This window comes from Parus major, chromosome 15 (assembly GCF_001522545.3).
Source record: "Parus major isolate Abel chromosome 15, Parus_major1.1, whole genome shotgun sequence".
In the NCBI taxonomy this organism is placed as follows: domain Eukaryota; kingdom Metazoa; phylum Chordata; class Aves; order Passeriformes; family Paridae; genus Parus; species Parus major.
Window position 1 is genome coordinate 9,007,337 of NC_031784.1, and position 20,029 is coordinate 9,027,365.

The following is a 20,029-nucleotide window of genomic DNA, read 5'->3' on the forward strand; positions in this document are numbered from 1 at the left end:
TGGAAAACTGGTTTGGAAACAGATTGTCCATCTTATTTATAATAGCCTAATCAGGCACATCAAGAGAGCCTTTTTACCTGTGTTTTCTAATCAGAACATGCCACCAAGTCTGTTTGGTTATCTCTTAAACCTCTGCTGTCCAAACAGAACGCAGGGTATCTTTGCAATGGGAAAGGTGAAGTACTCAAGCCCTGTCATCAGAGGGAGAGTTCAGGAAGATTTAGAAAATAATGGTGTTATTCTGCTGCACTCCATCAGCTGGAAGTGCTGGGGCTGCCCTTGCTGAAGGTGGATCTGGCTCCTCTCTTAGCTAGTGCTGGCCTGCAGGAGATGGGGTGTGCAGTGCTGGGTGACCCCAACTCATCCTGAACAGCCCAGAGGCCGGCAATGATGCCCTGTGAGACTTGTGTAACCTCAGGTACAGCAGGGAATGTTGAGATCAGAAAGAGGAATAGTCACCAACTTCACTGAGCACAGACCCTGCGTTAGTGCGAGCTTGTTGTCATGGGTGGAGTCAGTTCTTTCTAATTTTGTCTTCTTTCTACATATTCTGGCAATGAACTTGCTTTTCAAGAAACTAGACCAGAACAGGCCAGCTTTTTTTTTTTTTTTGTCAAGAAATAGACAGTATAGATTGTGTGAGTAAAGAAGAGGCAAGTGCTCAGTTACCTTTCAGTTATACACAACACATGTCTCTGGTGTATAAATAACATGAAGAGTTAAGCCCTCCTTAGTATTTCTTCTAATTCTCTTGTACTGTGACTGAGTGATGACTGTGGTGACTCCCCTCAAACAAACACCTCTCCCCCCTCCACCCCCGTGCAGAGATTCTTCTCTTTCCCTTTCTTTTTTTGCCAAGATAAACTCTGTGTGTAAACTGGATGAGCACTGAGTACATTTGGGGGGAGGGGATGGAACAAAAATAAGACCCTAATTAATAGTTTTGTAACTAAGGGAATGAGAGAAGAATAATTTGAGGAATAACAAGAACAGCTTTCAATCTGTTACTTGCTGTGTGTTTGTGCATGTAGTTGTACACTAAAATAATTCCAGCTGTTCTTCTTTCTTTTAATAATGGTTCATTGCTTTCCCGTTGTGGGGCCATATTTGGACAAACATTAACCAGATCAAAGCCTAATGGATAGTTATGATGGCTCTGATTCAGCAAAGCACTTAAGCACAGTGTTTCATTGTAACTTCAATGGGACATGCTTTGACTTCAGCAAGATAGAAGCAGTGCTCCAGCCAGTGACAGGAGAAATGCCTGTGTGACTTGGCGTGGGTGTGTGTGCTGTGCTTAAAATGCTAAGGTAAGGTGAGTTCCCATTCTAAAGAAGGATAATGGAGCCTTCTTCCTGCAAGGTATCACTGTTGGACTGAGCACCCCTTTGCCTTCCTAGCAAAGGGAATCTTAGCTATTCCCATCGTGAAGTGTTTTAATATCTGTGCTAGAGCCAGAGCAGTACTAGAGCCAGAGGAGGTTGTGGAGATCAAGAATTCCAGTTAAAGGGAGGAAGGACAGAGGAATACCATGAAGGAAGAATGGGAATGTGCCCATGAAGCAGGGCCTGTGACTGCTGTAACTGCCAGAAGATTCATCTGTCTCCAGAAACTGTGTCTGACAGTGCCTTACAGCAGGTGCTTAGGAAGAATTTTAAGAAATGGGAGAAACTCCCTTCCTTAGTGGGAGTCAGTGGCCTGAGGACATGCTGAGCTGGACACTACACTTATGGACTGTATGGTTATTTCCTGCCAGGAACACAGCGAGGGTCCCTGCAGCCCTCCTGGTGCTGGAATGATTTCATAGGAGAGAGTTTCACTGCTAAACAAGACATGAGGAAAAGAGGCTGAAATGGTTTTTGCTGAAATCCTCCTGTTGGTTCCTCCTTGATGGCATAAAGTCTTAAGAGTACAAGTTTCTTGTCTCATCTAGGCCATTAAAGCGTAATAAATTATGGCAGCTTCTGGGATTTAAGATACTTTTTTAAGTGGCTGGGCTACACCTCCTTGGAAACACTTGGAATTCCCCTTTGTGATTGTCTGGGAGTTATTTATAGTAAGTCCTTACTCTGATGGCAGAGGCATCAGAGCTGCTGATCTGAAGGGGGTGTAGTTTCATTTAGAAGTTTTACTTGCTGTGTTTGCCATTTTATGTTTCTGGTTTTTAAGCTGCTGTCACGAGTGAACAGAAGCCGTTTGTGGCCCATTGCCACCACACACAGGGCAGGCTTGCTTTGCTTGGAGCACTCCCTCTGGAACAGCTTCCTGATGGGAAAATCATTATCAGCATGACCACGTGTATTGGGCCTCTGATGAGCCAGACTGTCCTGAAGTACTGGGGTGAAAGCCTGGAGAAAATGGAGACATAGGGGGAGGAGAGGGAGAGGAATTTAATTTCCTTTGCCCTGGCATAGATGTTACTGTAAACTCTCTAAAATGGCACCTTCTGGCTCAGAATGAAGTAGCCACGATGACATGTCTTAGTTTGTCCAGACTGGTTTTCTTGTCCAGTTAAAGTGGGAGAGCCTCATGTCTTTAAAGCTTCCTGGCTCCCAGGAGGAAAATGCCAAACTTGTCAGAGAAAACAAACAGTGGCTGTCCCAGCCTGTGTGTGTTCCGATTAACGAATCTATTAGGCTATAAAACCTGGGACCCCCTTTCCTGGAGAAAGAGCATACATTAGGAAGCTGTTGACAGTTCCTAAGTCTGACCCCTTGCACAGAGCTGGAGACCTATCAGCAGCTCTGAGGAGCTGTTTGTTCCAGGAGGTCTTGGAGAAGTTTTTGACGCTCCGTAAATGCCAGATGCGTTCTTGTTGTTCTTGTTTTAATCTGTAATGTGGGAGGCCAGAGGGAGAAAAAAGGAGGAGCCATGGCACAGCTGAGTGTTCCTGTTCTTTTGGTGTAATCAAAACGTGTTTGGAGGCACATTACCTTGGGCTGGGATATTTTTTGCTCCCTCAGACTGAGCAAGGCCTGCTTTAGTGGCAAGTTCCTTGGTGGATTTGCTGCAGTTACAGCTCACACCCAGTGCTGCAGCTGATGGCATTCCATGCTTTCGGCTAAATGGGGAGGAATCACCAGGGCTGCATTCAGCATTCACTTCCCAAGGAGATGCAAAGCCATGGTTCTGATATTTGAGGACATACAAAATCCATTTTACAAGAAAAGGAGTTAATCCCTGTATTCTTGATGTATTCCCATGAAATTCCCAATTGCCTCTTCCTTGTTTCCACCTGCCCCTTTTCCTTGTTTCTTAGAGAGGCAACTTTTTTCTCTGGCATTATGGTATTCATCAAGCAGAAATGCAAATCACTCCTGCACTCCTTCACATACACTGCTGAGTAGTTTTACATAGGGAGTGTTGTTGGAGCATTCCTCTTATGAGGAAGGGCCCAGGGAGCTGGGGCTGCTCAGCCTTGAGAAGTTGAGAGGGGCCCTCAGCCCTGGGTATCGCTGTCTGTAGGGCTCTGCTCTGCAGGCCCAGCAATGGCACCAGAGCAACAGGCAGGGACTAATCCCAGGAATTCCCCCTGCACAGGAGGCAGAACTTCTTCCCTGTGCAGTGACTGAGACCTGAACAGATTGCCCAGAGAGGCTGTGGAGTCTCTTCCCTAGGGATATTCCAGAACCCTCTGGACACAATCCTGTGCTCTGCTGGAGCAGGGAGGTGGCACCACTATGGCCCCTTCCAACCTGACCCATTCTGTGACTGAATATTTCCATGAGTTTCAGGTCACTGCTCTGTCCCTGGCTAGGTCCCTGGTGCTCTGTTACAGCTGAAGGAGGCACTTGCAGAGCAGACTTTTGCTGCAGTTCCTTCCCAGCCAGCCATGCACAAAACTCCCAGCCCATCATACAGCTAGCAAGGCTGGTCAAACCAGTGGTCTTCCCAGCCCACGTTGTGAGTCAGTCACCCTCCTTTTTGTAATTAGTAATTAAAATAAAAAATATGTGTCAGTGAATACTGCAGAACGTATTGAAGAGTTACCGATACGTGACTCAACACGCTTGAGACAAATTGCTGTGCTGAACCAAACTTTGCCAAACCACGGAGAAGTTGAGCAGCAGCCCTGCAGTCCCAGTCCCTTGTGTCCCTTGTGGTCACAGGTGGGTCTCAGTGCTCTGCAGCCCAGGCTCTGTGTAGCAGGTGGCTTTTACCCTTGATAGAGCACACACCATTTAGGTCAGACCCCAAGAGAGCTCTGAGCAGGAATACTGCAATTCACTGTAGCGCTTTTAATTTGCTGGATGAGATCTCTGGTCTCTGGAACACAGGACTTGTTGTGAATCACAGCAGGATATTCTCTTAAAGAGCCCAGCAGAAGGCTGCTGACAGTGTCCCCGGGCGATGCTAATCCGACATCACATTGGTCATGGCTCCTCGGGTTACCCGCGGCCCCGTCGCACGGGAGGCCTGTTAGTGTGGGAATGAGGGACCTCGTGCTGCAGGGACACAGCCGGGGCATTAGGAGGAAGAAAATCTATCCTCTTCCCATCACTTCCTGAAGGGAATGTGTCAGAATGACGCACGTACTCTGGGCTTTATTTGATGAGGGGGTCGAGGGGGAGCGAGAAAGGAATGAGAAGGTCTCAAGGGATGCGCGATTTGGCTTCACCGGGTCACAATGCTCTAAAAGTTCATTTGGAGCTGCTGAAACTGAAGCAGCAGAGAGCAGTCGTGTCTGGACACACATTTGTCATCTTCGTGACTCAGGAGGGCTCTTGTGGATATTTTAGACAGCCCATGGATTATGGTGGGCTTTTCTCAGACTCATAAACACGCCTCAGGAATGAGATGGGAGAATCCAAGGATGGTGGCATATGCTGGGACTGTAGACATTCTCCCAAGGTACTTCTGGGATAAAAGCATCCCTTTCCTCACATTCTGTCCTGCATGAACTTTCAGGCTAAATTGCAGTGTGTGTCTTGTAAGTCGGTGTCCTCTCCAGTGTGATCTTATATTGACATAAGAAATGGAGCTTTAATCTTTTGATGAGATTCTTGTGTTCTCTGGTTGTCCATGCTCTGAGGGATACTGTGAATGTCCTTGGGAAATAGGGGATGTCCTGAATAGAAAACTTCCAGTGCAGTTTGTACTGACCAAAGCACAATCACTTGTTGGCCCAAATCTCTTCTGTTCTTTTCCTACTCACATAATGCAGATTTTGGTCAAATGAAGTATTTAAAAAACAGATGCTGAAATACTTTGGTTAAAGCACCATGTACCCTACTGTCAGTTTTAAAACTAGTCAGAAAACTGGGGGAAAAAAAAGCATTTTGGTATTTTTGTTTCAAATGAGAAACTTAGGAATAAACTTCAGTGTTATTTTTAAGTGTTTTTCCTTGGGTCAAATTAAATGTTTTGTTTGAGGCCAAAATGTTACATCGTTCTGTTTTTCAGTTCACTGAAAAAAGTTCTGAAAAAATAGTGTTTATTTTGGACTGCTGCCCAACTAATCTCTCTTCCTTTATTTTTTCTATAATGCAAGCAAAATACAAAATCAGTCATTTATGCATCTCAAGTTTTAGCTTCTGTTTTAACCATCCATCAGATTAACAGATACAACAGTACAGTAATTTTTTTTTTTGCTCTTCAGACACAGAGCTGTATTTCTGTGCTTTTAAGAGTTGCACAGCGAAGGAAGAAAGTCCTGAGGTCAATGGGATGCTGGGTTCTGTTTGCTGGGCTGTTGAGTGATTCCCCAACTGAATGAAGAGCCTGGTTGAATGAAAGTGTTAATCTTGGTCTCAATACAATGTCCCCCTCGCCATTTGAGGAGTCAGCAAATGATTTGTTTTAGCTCTGGAATGATGGTTTAGTCCAGGTGCTGCTTCTCACAGCAAACTTTGTCTGAGGATAAATGGAAAGAGGCCATTGGTGTCCAAAAAAGAGGATTTGTCTAACATGGGAAGGGAAGAACTGAATTAAAATACAAGGAGATCACATAATCTACCACCTCCTGCAACCTCATCTGGTGGCTTAACCTTTGATGCCTACTTTATTTTTCTTCATTTCTGCTGCTGTCTTCAGAATTCTCTGTTTTCCCCATGGCTTGACAGAAAACCCTGCAGTGGAGCTTTACCCTGGGTGCACGTGGCTTGTGCTGCAGCCACCCTCAGCCCTAATGGGCTTTGGTTGTTATGGGATTATTGTTTCACTCTATAGCAGAATTATTTTTTGTGCTCCTTTCATCAGAACAACTCCTGTGGGCATGCACACATCACCTGGATGCTCAAGGTGCTGTTCTGGATGTTGTGCCCAGGTGGGAATGCAGGAACTGACTCAGGTTTAGAGCAGCTTGTCTCCACTCCTCACTGCATTTACATGCCATTGCTTGGGTTTGGGAAATCCATTTCTCTCCCTGTGCCTCTGCTTGGCTGAACTGTCCTTCCTGCAGGAATTAGGGCTCGGCAGCACCTTGGAGCAGGTGTGCAGTTTCAGCGGGTGCCTGTAGGTGTTACCACAATACAAACAATAATCAATCACTGACCGACACCTCCGAGGCTCTTACTGAAACCAAACACAATAAAAAAGCCTCCCCAGGGGCCAAATCTACCAGGCTGTGTAAACGATTTTTTAGTGAAAGTGGTAGAATCCCCATCTCTTGGGACGTTTAAAACACACTGCAGAAAGCAGGAGCAATCAGTGTGGTGGAGAGCAAGGGCAGGTTGGCAGAAGGATCAAATAAAGAGGACTTTATTATTTGGGAGTGCCTGTCCAGCAGAGTATCACCATGAGTGAAGGCACAATGACTTAATAGATCTCTCTCAGCTTCTGACTGCTGCTTTCCTCCAATAAACAAGGCAAAGAAGGCCTCAGCCAAAATGGAACATGGATTTTTAACCTTCCCACCAAACTCTGATATTTTCCTAGATTCGTTTTAGGTATATTTTGGCCAGTTCTTGAACTCCTTTGCTAAGATTGTTTGCTCCAGAAAAACACAGGGAAAGGTGTGCATTTGGACATTATGGGGAGATGATTGCGTTAAATCAGAAGTAGAATAGAATGAGAGTGTCCTGGTGAAGAAGTGCAGCTCAGTGCAGGGTGAAACGGCAAGGTACAGGTAGGAAAAGTTCCACGGAACTTGTATGAAAACTGCATAACTTAGATTTGATTCTCATTTGTGTTTGCTTTTCAGTTTCCCCCATTCAACAGAACACCAATTTCCCCAGGTAGGTGAGTGCAGGCAGGAGTGGAGTGAAACTACCCAATGGAATGAGACAGGATCATTCTCTAGGTGCTTACCACACTAATTAGCTGCTGTGAGGCTGCTCCATCCTGGATGGAAACAGTGGCCCCGGCCCTGGAGCCGGTGCTAATCCCTACGAGAGGCATCTTTTCCAGCCAGCCCTGCAGGTGGCACAGCGAGCCTTGTCTTTCCAAGCCACGGGAGCAGTCCCTGCCTTCCCTTCCCATCGGTTCGCAGTGCAGCAGCTGCTGGGATGGGGGAGACCTTCAGTACAGAGAAAGAGACTGGAGTGATACTCTGGCTGCTGAAACATCCTGTCTGTTCCCGGGCTGCTTCCAGGGCTTTGCTTTAGGCAGGAACAGAGAAACCAAATCGTTTTCTTTTTACTGCATCAAGACGTTTTGAATGCCCGTATGATACTACTGAGCTAAAGTTGAAAAAGAGAGTGCAGCTAAACTCCTAAACTCCTAAAAATTCTTAAAAATCAAGATAACTGTTGAAATCTTGGTTGCACCCTCTGAATGTATTCTCTGTCTCCTTATCAGATAATCTTTTCTGAAGCCATTGGAATCAAGTGGAAATTTGATTTGGGAATTGTGGAAAGGATGGATTGAAAAGGGCCTTGTAGCCTGCAGGGCTGCTGGGAATTCCTGCTTGTTAGTCCTTAATCTTGCTTTGCTTCTCTTCATGGCCTTGGGCAAGTCACTTAACTTCTTAATCTCTGGCTCAGTTTCTCTGCCTGTAAAATAAGATAACTATTACTATCACATACCTGTCTGACAGGATTTTCTCCCCTAGTAATAATTAACATTTGTAAAATGTTCTTTGACTATGTTTATTTTTATTATAATACTTCCAGATTATATTACAATACTGATGCTGTTGCTGTTGCAGATTTGAGCTCCTGTACAAGATTACACCGGAAATTAAGTCATTTTTCTAATAAGATATAAAACAACTTGTGGTTGGTGTGGTTAAGCCGAGTTGAAAGCTCGTTTGCAGCATGACAACAGCGTGAAGTAGCTGAAGCACTGCAAGGATTCTAACCCTAGTATCTGTGACAAAATGAACTACATGCACTGAAGATTATCCATGATCTAATCTTACCCCTAACAGAAAGGTTACTTATTTGAAATATTTGGTGAGGCTGAAGGTTTGAGGTTTCCTTTGCATTAACAGAAGGTGTGAAGTGTCTCTGCACACTTGGATCTTCAGTCCTGCAGTCCAGACTGAGCTCTGAGGAACTGGACTGAGGATTTGTGAGGGTGTCTGCAAGACTGAAGAATCTTTATTTGCATTTCTCTTTTTTCTTTTTTAACTACAATCATAGAATGGGTTTGGATTGGGTTTCAAGAAATCTTCAAGATTATTTCCTTCTTCAAGCAAAAGTTACCTAGAAATAACTTCAGTTTTCCTTCTATATGAAGGGAAGGAAACCAGGCTGAAACCTTGGCTCTACGAACCTGTGGTTCATGAAGCTGCTTTTTACCTCCAGCAACTTATCAGCAGGAATTCAAAGTTTGATTTTTGTTAATGGACTTTGTGGTTCCAGTACCTTTGTCTCTGTCTTTTGGATGCTCTGGTGTCAAAATTGATGCCTTCATTCTCTCCCTCTTTTCTGACCTTTTCTGATCTTTTCTGTATCTGTGTAAACTTTCAGTGTCTATCAAACTCATGACAGTGAGTTCCACCATTTATCAAGGGTCTGGGTAAAGAGATGCTGTTTTTGCTGCTCTGAACCTCATGTCTGCTACCTCCATCTGAAGTGGATCGGGCAGACTTTTGTTTTCATTCTTATGGTGAAGGATGAGGTTGTTTGCCCTTTCCTGAGCCAAGGGAGGCTTGTCCTCGTGGCACTCCCAGCTGGGTTCTTGAAGACCATCCAGGAAAGGGCATTGTAATCCAAAGTCCATTTCTGTGGTGGGATGAGGTGGGGGAAAGGCAGTGACTCCTTAAATAGCTGCTTCTTGACTTGCTGTGCTCATTAGCACCCACACATGTGACTTGTCCAAATAACAATAAGGAAAGTGTAAGCTAAGCAGGAATCAAATGCAAAGAGGTAGAAAATCAAAAGTGACTCCCTTTAACCTGACAAAGAGGAAATTGTTGACAAAGTTTCAGGCTTGATTGAGCAAATTTTTTTTTAACTCATCTTCTCCCCCCTTCCTGGCCTCTGCTCCCCTGGAGAGAAGTCTGGATGTAACACTATTGCTAGGACTAGGCCTATGATTAAGTTCTGTTTTTCAAAGGTGATCCCAGCATGATTAAAAACAGGTGGCCCCGTGGCGCAGCAAGGGAGCCAGATGTGCTCTGCAACTGGATTGCCATTTCCTAGCCCAGCTGCAAACATTTGATTGTCCACTCTCTCTGGGTATTACAGCCGTGACCTTCTCTCTTCCTTACCTCCCCCGTCTCCTGTCTGCTTCCCCCAGTGACATTTGAGAGCAGAAAAGTCCCCTTAGACTTGTTTGTCACTGTTACAACCATCCTCTTCTCCCTTCACCTCCCCATTCCCAGCCTGGGTTCTGCACTTCCATTATTCACAGATGTTGGAGGGTAGGAGCTGACAGCGTTGGCTTTTACCTCTCTTTCCTTTCCTTGGATTTTTTTCCCTCTCTGTGTTCCGGCGTGTGTGCACTGACCCCAAAGCACTCCCAAGTCAACTGGCAGCGTCTGAATCCACTTAGAGGTGAAGGAATAAAGCAATTTTCTTGGAGATGTGGCATCAACTGTTTAGGTTTTGCTGTCTCTGAAGGCCTGTAATGAGAGGGTGGCCTGGTCCCAGAACAAGCCCTGTCTCACCCTGATCTATAAAATTTGGAATAGGTTAATCTTTTCCCCCAGCACTGGCCTGTCAGCTCTTTTGTGCTGAATTAGGACTCTAATGCATGGATGGTGTCAATAATTGCCTAGTAAGCCATACTTAAAAAAGAGTCACAATCAATCGTCCCAACATTAGGATGTCATAATGTATCAGTCCTGCATTAGGAAGTTGTAATCCATCAAGTTGACATCAGAAGGGACAGTGCATGGTGGGAGCTCAGCTCAGGCCTAGTGCAAGCTGGAACCACTCCACAGGCTTTGCATCAGCACTTGGTCTCAAAGGGTCACACTCTGTTTTCCCACCCACCCTTTGCAGCTTAATAACCAATTTGATGAATATGGGAAGAGAAGGGCTGCTGATGCTATTTCTAGGAGGTCTGGGAGAGCAGAGAGTTTGAGTTTCTGTCTAGAAAACTAACTTTTTTCTTCCTCCACTGCATGAATTAATTAATCTATAATTATTCCTGTCCTGACTAGTTTCCACTTTCTCCGGAAATTCCTATTTGTGCTGGTTTGTAAATCACCCCTCTCTTTATTCCATTTTAAGATTCATCTTCCCCAGATCAAACCTCAGTCTGGTCTGCAGCTCCCTTATTGAGCCTCGTCTGTTGTTTTAAATCTGCAACTCCTGTTGAGGGCAAACGCCCTCAGCTGCTATTTCATTTTTGTGGCACAAGCCTAAGGATGGGAGGTGGTACTTGCAGCAAGCTCTGAATTCAGCTCAGTACAGGTGAAGCTGTACAGATCCCTGGACACACTGTGTGCATCTTCAGGCCTCAGTTTTCAAAGCATGCAGGCAGGATTCCCTGAGAGCTGTGTTGGGTGTGCAGCTCCAGCACAGGCTCCAAGTGTCTGGAAATCACCTCAACACTTGTGTCCTTACCAGGCATTGTCATGAGCTAATTCATGTTTCAGTATTACAGGTTTGAAATGTAAGCAAGAGCCTTTATCCTGTGTCCTGAGGAAACAAAAAACAAACCCAGAAGCAAGTGAGATTCAAGGAGTTTCGTGGATCAGTTTGTTCCCAGAAGCAGTGGAAAGGCAGCTCCAGGGGCAGCTGTGGGCTGCTCACCCACCTCTCGGTCAGTGCCTGAGAGCAGCTGCCTCTGGTGGTGTTTACTCATCTCTTCTGTCTGTCTGGAAATCCTGAGGTGAGAGAAATCCCTAATACCATTGGTGTTACCCTTCCTGAGCTGTTGGGTAGCTAGTGAGGAGCTGGGTTTGTGTGACTGCTGTGGGGACAGACAGCTGTTTGTCCTGCTGCTTGGTGGGGCCTGGCTGGGCCCTGGGAGCTGGGCCCTGGGAGCTGGGCAAAATGCAAAAGAAAGTCTTGGCTGGTCCCCCAGAGCAGAAAAAGGGAGAGGAGCCACAGGAGAGGAGGTCTTGGGAAGTAATAATTTCGTTAAAAATGGGATGGCGTTTCTTTTTGAGGGTGAAGGAGAGAAAAGCAATCGTGATGGAAATGTGAGTGCAGGAAAAGGTGATGTTTGGTCAGTGGCAATGGGCCAGGTGGAACATCCACAAGGAATGACCACAAAGCTAAACACAGACCACATTCTTGTGTCTGCTAACAGCAGTTGGTTACTTTTTTGAAGAACTTTATTGAAATTGTTTGTTTTCTTGGTGTTTCTTAGTTGTTGTGTTGTGTAGTTTCCTGTTTAAGCCCGAAGGTCATGAATCTTCACATTTGCTTGCCTTTAATTTAGTAATTACTGGCTTTGTGTGCATAGATGATAAACTGAATAAATATTGATGGTAATTTTTTAGAGTGAGGGACAGCTTTTAATGTGCAGAGTCAGTTAAGTTTTAACTCCTGAGATTTTTCAAATCTGCCTGAAGTTGCTGTTGGTGTCCAACCAATCCTTTCGAGTGCCTTGAGATAGGGCTGGGATTGGCAAAGCTGATGGTAGAAATAAAAATTAAAATTAAAATTAAAAAAAAAATCCCAGCACTTCAAGTGCAATTCCCTTGCTTTTAACCTCACATTGAAGGGCTCTGTCACCATGACTAAAACCCCACTTTGGTGGCTCAAGAAGCAGAGGCTCCTTGAGGTGGCATTGGCTGAGCAGAGGCTCTGGAGCTGTGTCCTAGAGAAATCCATGGATTCTGGTGTCTCTTCTATTCCCATATTATCATATTCCTTAGATCCTTTCTGTGTGGGACACTGAGATGGTCTTGAGAGAAATGCAGCAATTTTACTTCTGAAATGTCCACACTGACAAGGCTCAGGTTAAGGGCTGAGCCTGGGGTCAGTTTTAGGCTTAGCCTCTGGCTTTGGCAGGCTTGGTTAATCCTTTGGGAGGGTTTTGCCATGCACCGACAGTGCCAATAGTGACCACTAAATTCAGCTTTATTGGCTGAGTTATCTCTGATGCCATGAGAACACCACTCAAAAGTGACCTTCGTAGTTGATCTGGTTCTAATTATAATCCAAGTAGTTTTAAACATTCATTTAAATGTCTTCTTAATTGCAACCTAATTTCTTCAATTGTAGCCCATTCATCAGTTGTTAATCATTTTTTAATTGTGTGGAAAGTTTGAAGGGTTAATAACAAGTCATTTGTTAGCTAGAGGTCATGAAAAGGGTTATAATAATTGCTTGGCTAATTTTAAATAATAAATTAACAAATAGATGTGTTCCCAAATTTTAAGGTATTTCAATATTTCCAATATTGCAAAATTTTTGCAGGTCAGGAAGGATGGATTGTATTTCTTGTACAAATATGGATTTTGGATGTGTGTTATAAGTTAAACTCTGTTGCTTTTGCTTCTCAAGAAAACAGTGAATGACAAAATGAACATTTTTTAATGATGGTTTAATTGGAATTGCATGGAAGTGACTGACAATTCTGATGGTAATCTTTTAAGGCATGCACATAATGTGAAAAAAACAAAGGGGAAAGAAAACCAGTGCGTTTTTCAAGGTATATATTTTTTAAATAACATCTCTTGACTGTTTCTAATAAGAGCAGCTGTGAGCAGGAGTCAGTGGAAGAAGAAAGGATGTGAAGCTGAAATGAAACAGTGTTTGGGATCACATTTGTCACATGCGTTCGGATCTGGTGTTTCAGTTTGTGTCTGCCTCACTCTCCTTCCCAGGGATGACCTTGTTCTTCAGGCTCATTCCAGCAGGGAATTTGGGCACTGGGAGCTGCTAGGGGTGTTTTCTCACAGAAAATCATAGAGTCTCTGCACCTTGGTAGTGTTGGGCTGAGATTCGAGGTCACGTGAAGCTGGAATAAATGTCTCAGCAGTTCCTTCTCTTTGGATACAGGATCATGGTGTCAGTCTGAGCTCTGGGAGTCTGGGGAAATCCCTGCCACACTGTAAAAGAATTTACAGGAGCAACAAGAGTCTGAAGTGTGCTGAAATAATCCTGAGAGCATCGCACTCCTCACACTGCAACAGTTGGAAGAAAAAAATTCCTCTGTACCTTCCACAGGCTGGAAACAGGTAGAGTGAAGGCTACAACTGGTTGTATTTTCCTATGAGAGGTGGGGTAGCAGGGCAAGACAAAATCCTGGACAATGAGACAGCCTTGCTAAGAATTCTTTCTTTTAAAAAGTAGCAGGATTCCTCACTCTTTTTCCTCTCCTAAATGCAGACATTCCCCAAGTAGTGACATTTTCACAAATGGTTTGTTCTGTACAAATTAAATTTTCCATTTATTTCTTTAGTCATCCTCCTTTGCCTCATTTCTCAGCTTAATATTTTGTAACTTTTGCTCCTGGTATGATATCTCACCTTCCTCTGCTCTTGCAGTGGCCTCAGAGATGTCAGAGAGGTGATTTAGTGCCGGGTTTCTATGGAAGGTTCCTCCATTCAGCTGTAATTTAGAGCCATTGCTTAAATCCTTCCGAAAGTTCACTTCTGGGAGCTTCCCTGCTTTGTACCAGCTCGGGAAATAAAAATGCACATCTTCAGAGGAGGTTCCAATCAGCATTTGAGCAGGAGTGAGGATGGTGATTGCAAACTGAAAGTGGCTCTTTGCCATATATCAAGGAGGTATTTAGGATATATCATCTTTCCTGATGGGATGGGAAGGGAGCTGCAGGCAAAGCTCACGTATGGAGCCCTCTCACCGGAAGGAACAGATTACCAGAGGGAAAAACCCTTTAGACAATGCCTATGGAGCAGCCCAAGAATATTCTGTCCTGCTGGGACTTTCTAACCCCAGTGAACTATATCCTTATCCTTTCTTTCCTGCTTTTCCCTCTCCCCACATCCGCCCCCAAGACTGACAGCACTGAGAAATTTGTCTCCCCTCAAAAAAAGAGGAAAAAAATAAGAGAAAAAAAATCCCAAGGAGGGGATAAAGCCCAATTTTCCTGACCCTGATGTCTCACACAAATCACACTATGGGAGGTGCACTTGGAGGGCTCTGCATGGCAGAGGCATAATCCAGGCAAAATCCAGTGTGAGCTGGGTCCAGCTGGGAAGCTCCCAACTTCATAGCTGGAGCTGGATCTGATTTTATCAGTTCAAGTATATTTTATATCTTGCTTTGTATTTCCCAGCACAAAGCACTTCTTTTTGTCCCTTCTTTTAATATAAATTGCAGAGAAAGGGTGATTTTCAAATGAAGAGAAAACTTCTCTCACTTCCCTGTACTAACCCTCTGCAGAGGATAGTGATGGAGCTGGAATCCAGCACAGTTTGAGTCAATATCTGTAAAATTCGTGTTCATTCCATGAAAGGAGGAATTTTACTATGATGACTTAGTGCAGACAGCATGGACCAGACCTGTGATTGAAATGACCTGCAAAAGACTTCCCCTTAATTTTGTGTGTTTGATTATTTTTTGAGGTTGACCCAAGTTGCTTCTTTATTATGAAAGCCTCTAAGAATTCTCTGTTTCTATTTGTTTTACACTTCTAAAAGAAGTATATTACTTGAGTCTTGAAAATACCATAAATATGAATTTACTTCTGTTTTCCTGGAAGTGTGGTTGTGTTTGCCAGAGATACTCAGTGCTCTGGAATCTTAACTGGAGAGACATGGGAGTTTTTATGTCTGATATGTTGATATTAATAGTATTAAGTATTGACAAAAACAACCCCAAAGCAGAAAATGCTAAGTGTTTGGTTGCTAAATTTCTTTACTATTCAAATTCTTCTTGACTTGATGTCACCATTTAAATGCCAGTCATGGAATTCTGTTGTGAGAGGAGGGGAAACCCCACAGGAGAGGTCAAAGGGAAGGAGCTCTTTGCTAATACCTGTTCTGAGGAGCCATTCCAGCCTAGCCTCAGCCTGGGACTGTGGGGAGAAGAAACTTGGGCAGAAATAAATTGATTTTTTCTATTTGTCAAGGGTTCTGTACAGAACATCGCAGGTACTTTTCAAATGTGCAGAAGAAAAGCTATTTCTAAAGGGGTCTTCATCTACATCTGTATGGAACAGTGCTCTGATTCAACAGTTCTGAGCAGCTGAAAATGCTTCTCTTGGCTTTTACCTTTGTAACTGTGTGAAAGTAAAATAAAGCCCAAGCCCTTGTGCTGATATCAATCTGTAAAGCTGCAGCATTTGTGTAGCTCTTAAGCATAGTGCTGACTATATATATGGAATGTAATTTAATCATGATCTTAACTTTGAATATTTCTCTTTGCAGTTTCTCTTCAGTGAGTGATTTTCTTCATTAAATATAAAGATACATAAAATTATATTTAAAGGATATATAGCTTGATAAAATTTTTGGGATTTCTCTGCTGTATTCTCATCAAGATACCAGAGCAGTTGGCAATGAAATGAACTCACTCTTTTCGAAAAGCTCTTCACTTTTTCATCCTGCTCTGTCTTACTGTGCTTTTGAGACCAATCCTTGGCTACTTGTTTAAATTTTCATGTTCCAACAGACTAACCTGTTCCTTATTGCATGGATTGGGTTTGTGGGTTTGAAATGGAGCCTTCAAAGGAGCACTGGGGCAGGTTCAGGTCACTTAACTGTTTCTAGGGTCTGGGAGTACCCCAGACTTGAATTTGGCTGTGCAAATTGTAAGGAGAGTCATTTTAAAATTCTGAATTTATCCTGCCTGATGTGCTTGAAAAGAGTGAGAAAAGATAATAGAGTAAGAAAGGCTGAGTGACTCCAGATCACATCTTGGTTGGAATTAATTTCCTACAATTGCTGAATTAATGTGATCAGTAACCAGGGTCTGTAACAGACAGGAAACATCCAGAGGGATTACAGCAATACTGAGCAGGTTTCTTATCCACAGAACTCTTTGTATAGGAAAACTTCATTAAAACCTCTCTGTTAATTGTTGGGGAGTGCATTGGTTTGGGATTCCTCCATAAAAATTAAAATTGACCTTTAGAGATGGCTCTCTCTGACCCTCTGCTTAGGGATTCTCATGATTATTTAAGATTTCAGGCATTTAGTGGGGTGTGTCCTCATTCACACTTTGATTTTGACTGTGTCTATTAAACAGAATTGTTGGAGAGGGCAGAGTGTCAGCAGTGTCCATGGAACATGTGAAGGTGCACTGTGACCTGAGGGCTCCCCATGAAGCACCGAGCTGTGAAATATTGCATCCTGGCTGCCTTGGCTTTCTCCTCCTGGAATCTCCAGGCTTCTTTACACAGTGGAGCTGCTTGTAGGAAAAAATCTCTTTTGCTTCCAGAAGCAGTAAATGGTAAACAGACCAGAGGGTGATCCAGCCCCTTTCTCCCCTGAGCCTTTCCAGGGGAAATTTTCTGGGAATGACTTTAGCAGAGCCTCTTGAAGAGTCATGAAATACACAGCGATGAGATCACAAGGACTCTCTTTAATAGGATTTCTTTTTTGGGGTCCCAGGAGTAATGTCATGCCAATAATTTACCACTGCAGCTCCCTTTTTGTTTCCTACCAGCAGTAAAGAGCCCTAAACAGCTTCCTTTGGAAAAAAGCATCCTGAGTTCAAGGATCCAACATGCACGGCAGTCAGTAAACACTGATTGCAGTAATCTTTGTACAAATCTGATGCCAAACGTCTTTGACACCAGCAGGTCTCAGAACTGTGTCTGGTTCAGGTTTCAGTGTGTTTCACCCTTGTTCCTTGGAAAACAGAAAGAAAAGAACCTCAAACCCAGAGAACTGCAAGGAAAATGATATTTTGAAGGATGGATTTGGGCCAGATCAGGAAATGTTGAGTTATCCCATCAAATTCAGTAAAGAAAACGTATTTACAGATACAGCATTGGCTTTGAATAGAGAATTCCTGCCATAAATGGGGAAATAGAACCATGTTCAAAATAAAAAACATTTCCTGAACTCACTTAACTTCTCTTTCTGGGGGAGAAATAAAATCTAAGGGAGAGGTAAGCCTTGGAGCCAGATCTTGCAGGTCATTTGAAGGGAATGTGAATAAGGCAAGTGTTTTCCAGATTCCAGACCTGAGGAAGGACCTGTCCTGAGGGGTTTCTGCTTGGAAAATTCAGCTGGACTCTGCAGCAGTCTCTCCCAAGTCCTCCTATAACTGAGATGCTTCCCAGAGCTCTCAGGGCTCTGTATCACACCCAAATGTGACCTTTCTCAGGGGGCCCTGTGGCCTCTCCGTGTGGGTTTGACTCACTGGGTGAAATAGGCCCTTCAGCCATGAGGGATTTTCATTAAATTGAGTCAAACAACTGGGAAAAGTGAGCTAAAGTGCTTTTTGACACTTTTCCACTTCTAAGCCTGAACCAGAAAGTGCAAAACTCAGAGAACGAGGGTTTTTGCTGCATTTGAGTATCACAGGATGATCTCATTTGAATGCCTTGTTCTCCCAGTACTGGTATTGGGGAAAGCAGGCCAGAACAGTGGGAATTAAATCTCTGTGGTGATTTTTGGTTGCCTGAGCTGTTGTGCTGAGGACAACTGGTGAATGGGCTGGCACTTGTGTTTCCCTGCCCACAGTGTCTGTCCTTCAGCAACCCCCTGAAGCCTCCTCTTGCTTGTCATCTCTTCAGACAGATCATAGACATCTCCCCCAGCCCATCCTTCTCTTAAAGGGGATGCTAAGCAGGAACACAGGATTAAAGAAAGTGAAATTTGCTTGCAGCTGCTCTGTGCTGTCCGTTCCACTCAGCATCAGTGGGATTAAATGCTTTCTTTTGGGTGTCAGGTTCTGTCTGTGCCTAGCACCGAGTTGCCAGCAGAGCCCAGTGCCCTGATCACTCTCCCTTCCCAGATTGGTTCCACCTTTATATCCATTTCCTACCCCACTGGCCGGTGTCAGCAGCCTATTTGAAGTCAAATGAATTAGCACCGAAGAAATGCCTGATAAAAAATACACATTAGCACCAAGCAAACTACAAAGAAGGAATTGGCTTCCTGACGTGAGCATTCAGTACCATCTGGGAACTCTCAGTGTCCAGGGACAGGCTACATTTTGCCACAAATATTTGAGCTGTATTAAATTTTTTCCCAAAGGAAAGAACCAGTTCTGACACACAAATATTGTTTTGAATAGTAAGGCACTCAAAATAAAGGTTTTCCATCAGTAAATTTTCTTTCATTCAGAATGGCCATTGCAAACCTATCTTTTTTTCCTATGTAAATATGAAATTTTCTCCAAGTACATGGATGTTGACAGGACAGAGGAAATGTGTCCTAAGCTAATCTTTGGAGAGAAACATGCAAATAAAGCAGTGATAATAATGAGAATGGGCAGCTTGTGTCCATGAGCTTTTTGGGAACCAACACAACCCTGGCTGCTATGATGGACTAAATCCAGAGAAAATTCTCTTATTTTGGGTCATTTGAGTATTGTTTTCAAAGCAAGAGAACTTTCTAGGAAATAGTTCCTAAGTGTTTTAATCTATAATGTGGTGTTGAGCTACAGCAGAACCTGTCCCTGGGATTTAGTGTTGGTCTTCTGCACCTACATCTGAGTTAAGTTCATTACTAATCCCTAATTTTAGTGGAATGATCTCATAAGGGGACCTCAGTCTGCTTAACAGAGCTCCAAGGGGTGCCACACACCCAGCTATGTGGCACCTCTGTAGGAGAATTCCTTTACCTTTATGGGGAAAAAACTGACACTGGGAATCCTGATGGCTGTTTCAGATCTCAGTTTCAGATCCCTAATTCTCAGTTTTAAGGATTCCCAGGAGCATCCCTCCCTGCCAGAGCACCAAGCAGTGCTGTTGTTCTGAATACCTTGGAACCTATGGCAGATAAAAATGAATTATTTTATTTTTTTATAAGATGTACTTGATATACTTGAAATATTTCCTTAAAAACAAAGTATCCCTCTTCCCAGAACATGAGCTATGTGTTAAGGTGTTTTGTGGATTCTCCCATGAATGGAGCCCTATACTTTTTGCTGCTGCTGGATTAAAATCCCTCAACCTTGTCTTACTGATATCTTTATCAAATTCTTGTGGAAACATGTTGGTTTTTTTTAAAAAAAAAAAAACACACACACACACACACAGACACAACCCAGCAGTGAAAGCTCTAAGTTAACGCCTCATGTTCTTCTCAGATTTCCAAAGCACTGAGGCCTTGAGAATATGTTTCCAATATCCTCTCATCTCTCTCTGTTAGTGTTTTACTCAGCTCCATGCTGGGGAGGTCCTGACCCCGGCAATCTCCAGGGAAGGGGGTGGGAAGGGGGGTCAGGCCATGCTGGAAAGCTGCAGGCCACAGCCTGTGAAATCAGCCCCATTTCCTCGACTCCTTTAATACATTTAACCTGGAAGAGGCCGTCGCCGGCCAAAGATTAGATTACCAATGTTGGCATGTTTGGCCTAACAAATGGCAAATGGATGACGTGCCAGGCAACAGCTAATCAGTGCTGACACAGATCCATGGGCAGGCCTTTTCCAGGAGGGGATAGTTCATGGCTGCAGCCAACTTTTGTCCTGACGACTGAAAGGAGAGTTGAGAAGGCCACAAGAGTATCTGTCTCTTTGAATCTCAGGGCTCCCAAACTGTGTGTCATTTTTAAAGGTCTCACTGGCCCTCACAGAGGATGATCTAAATGTCCTGTGCTCCTCCAGGCAATAGGACATGAGAGCTTGAACCTTTCTCGTAGCAAACCTGCTCTGT

General features: G+C 43.8%; 1 long non-coding RNA gene across 2 annotated transcripts in view; it reads left to right on the forward strand.

Moving 5' to 3' along the window:
• The first annotated feature begins 1,206 nt into the window (after positions 1-1,206).
• Positions 1,207-20,029, forward strand: part of LOC117245210 — a 66,769-nt gene continuing 47,946 nt past the window's right edge. The window contains exons 1-2 of one of the 2 annotated variants that reach the window (XR_004499622.1): positions 1,207-1,310; positions 13,290-13,468. This is a non-coding gene — a long non-coding RNA (uncharacterized LOC117245210). Of the gene's footprint in view, positions 1,311-10,940; positions 11,167-13,289; positions 13,469-20,029 lie in introns of those variants that run through there. The other variant, XR_004499623.1, reaches the window with a different exon arrangement.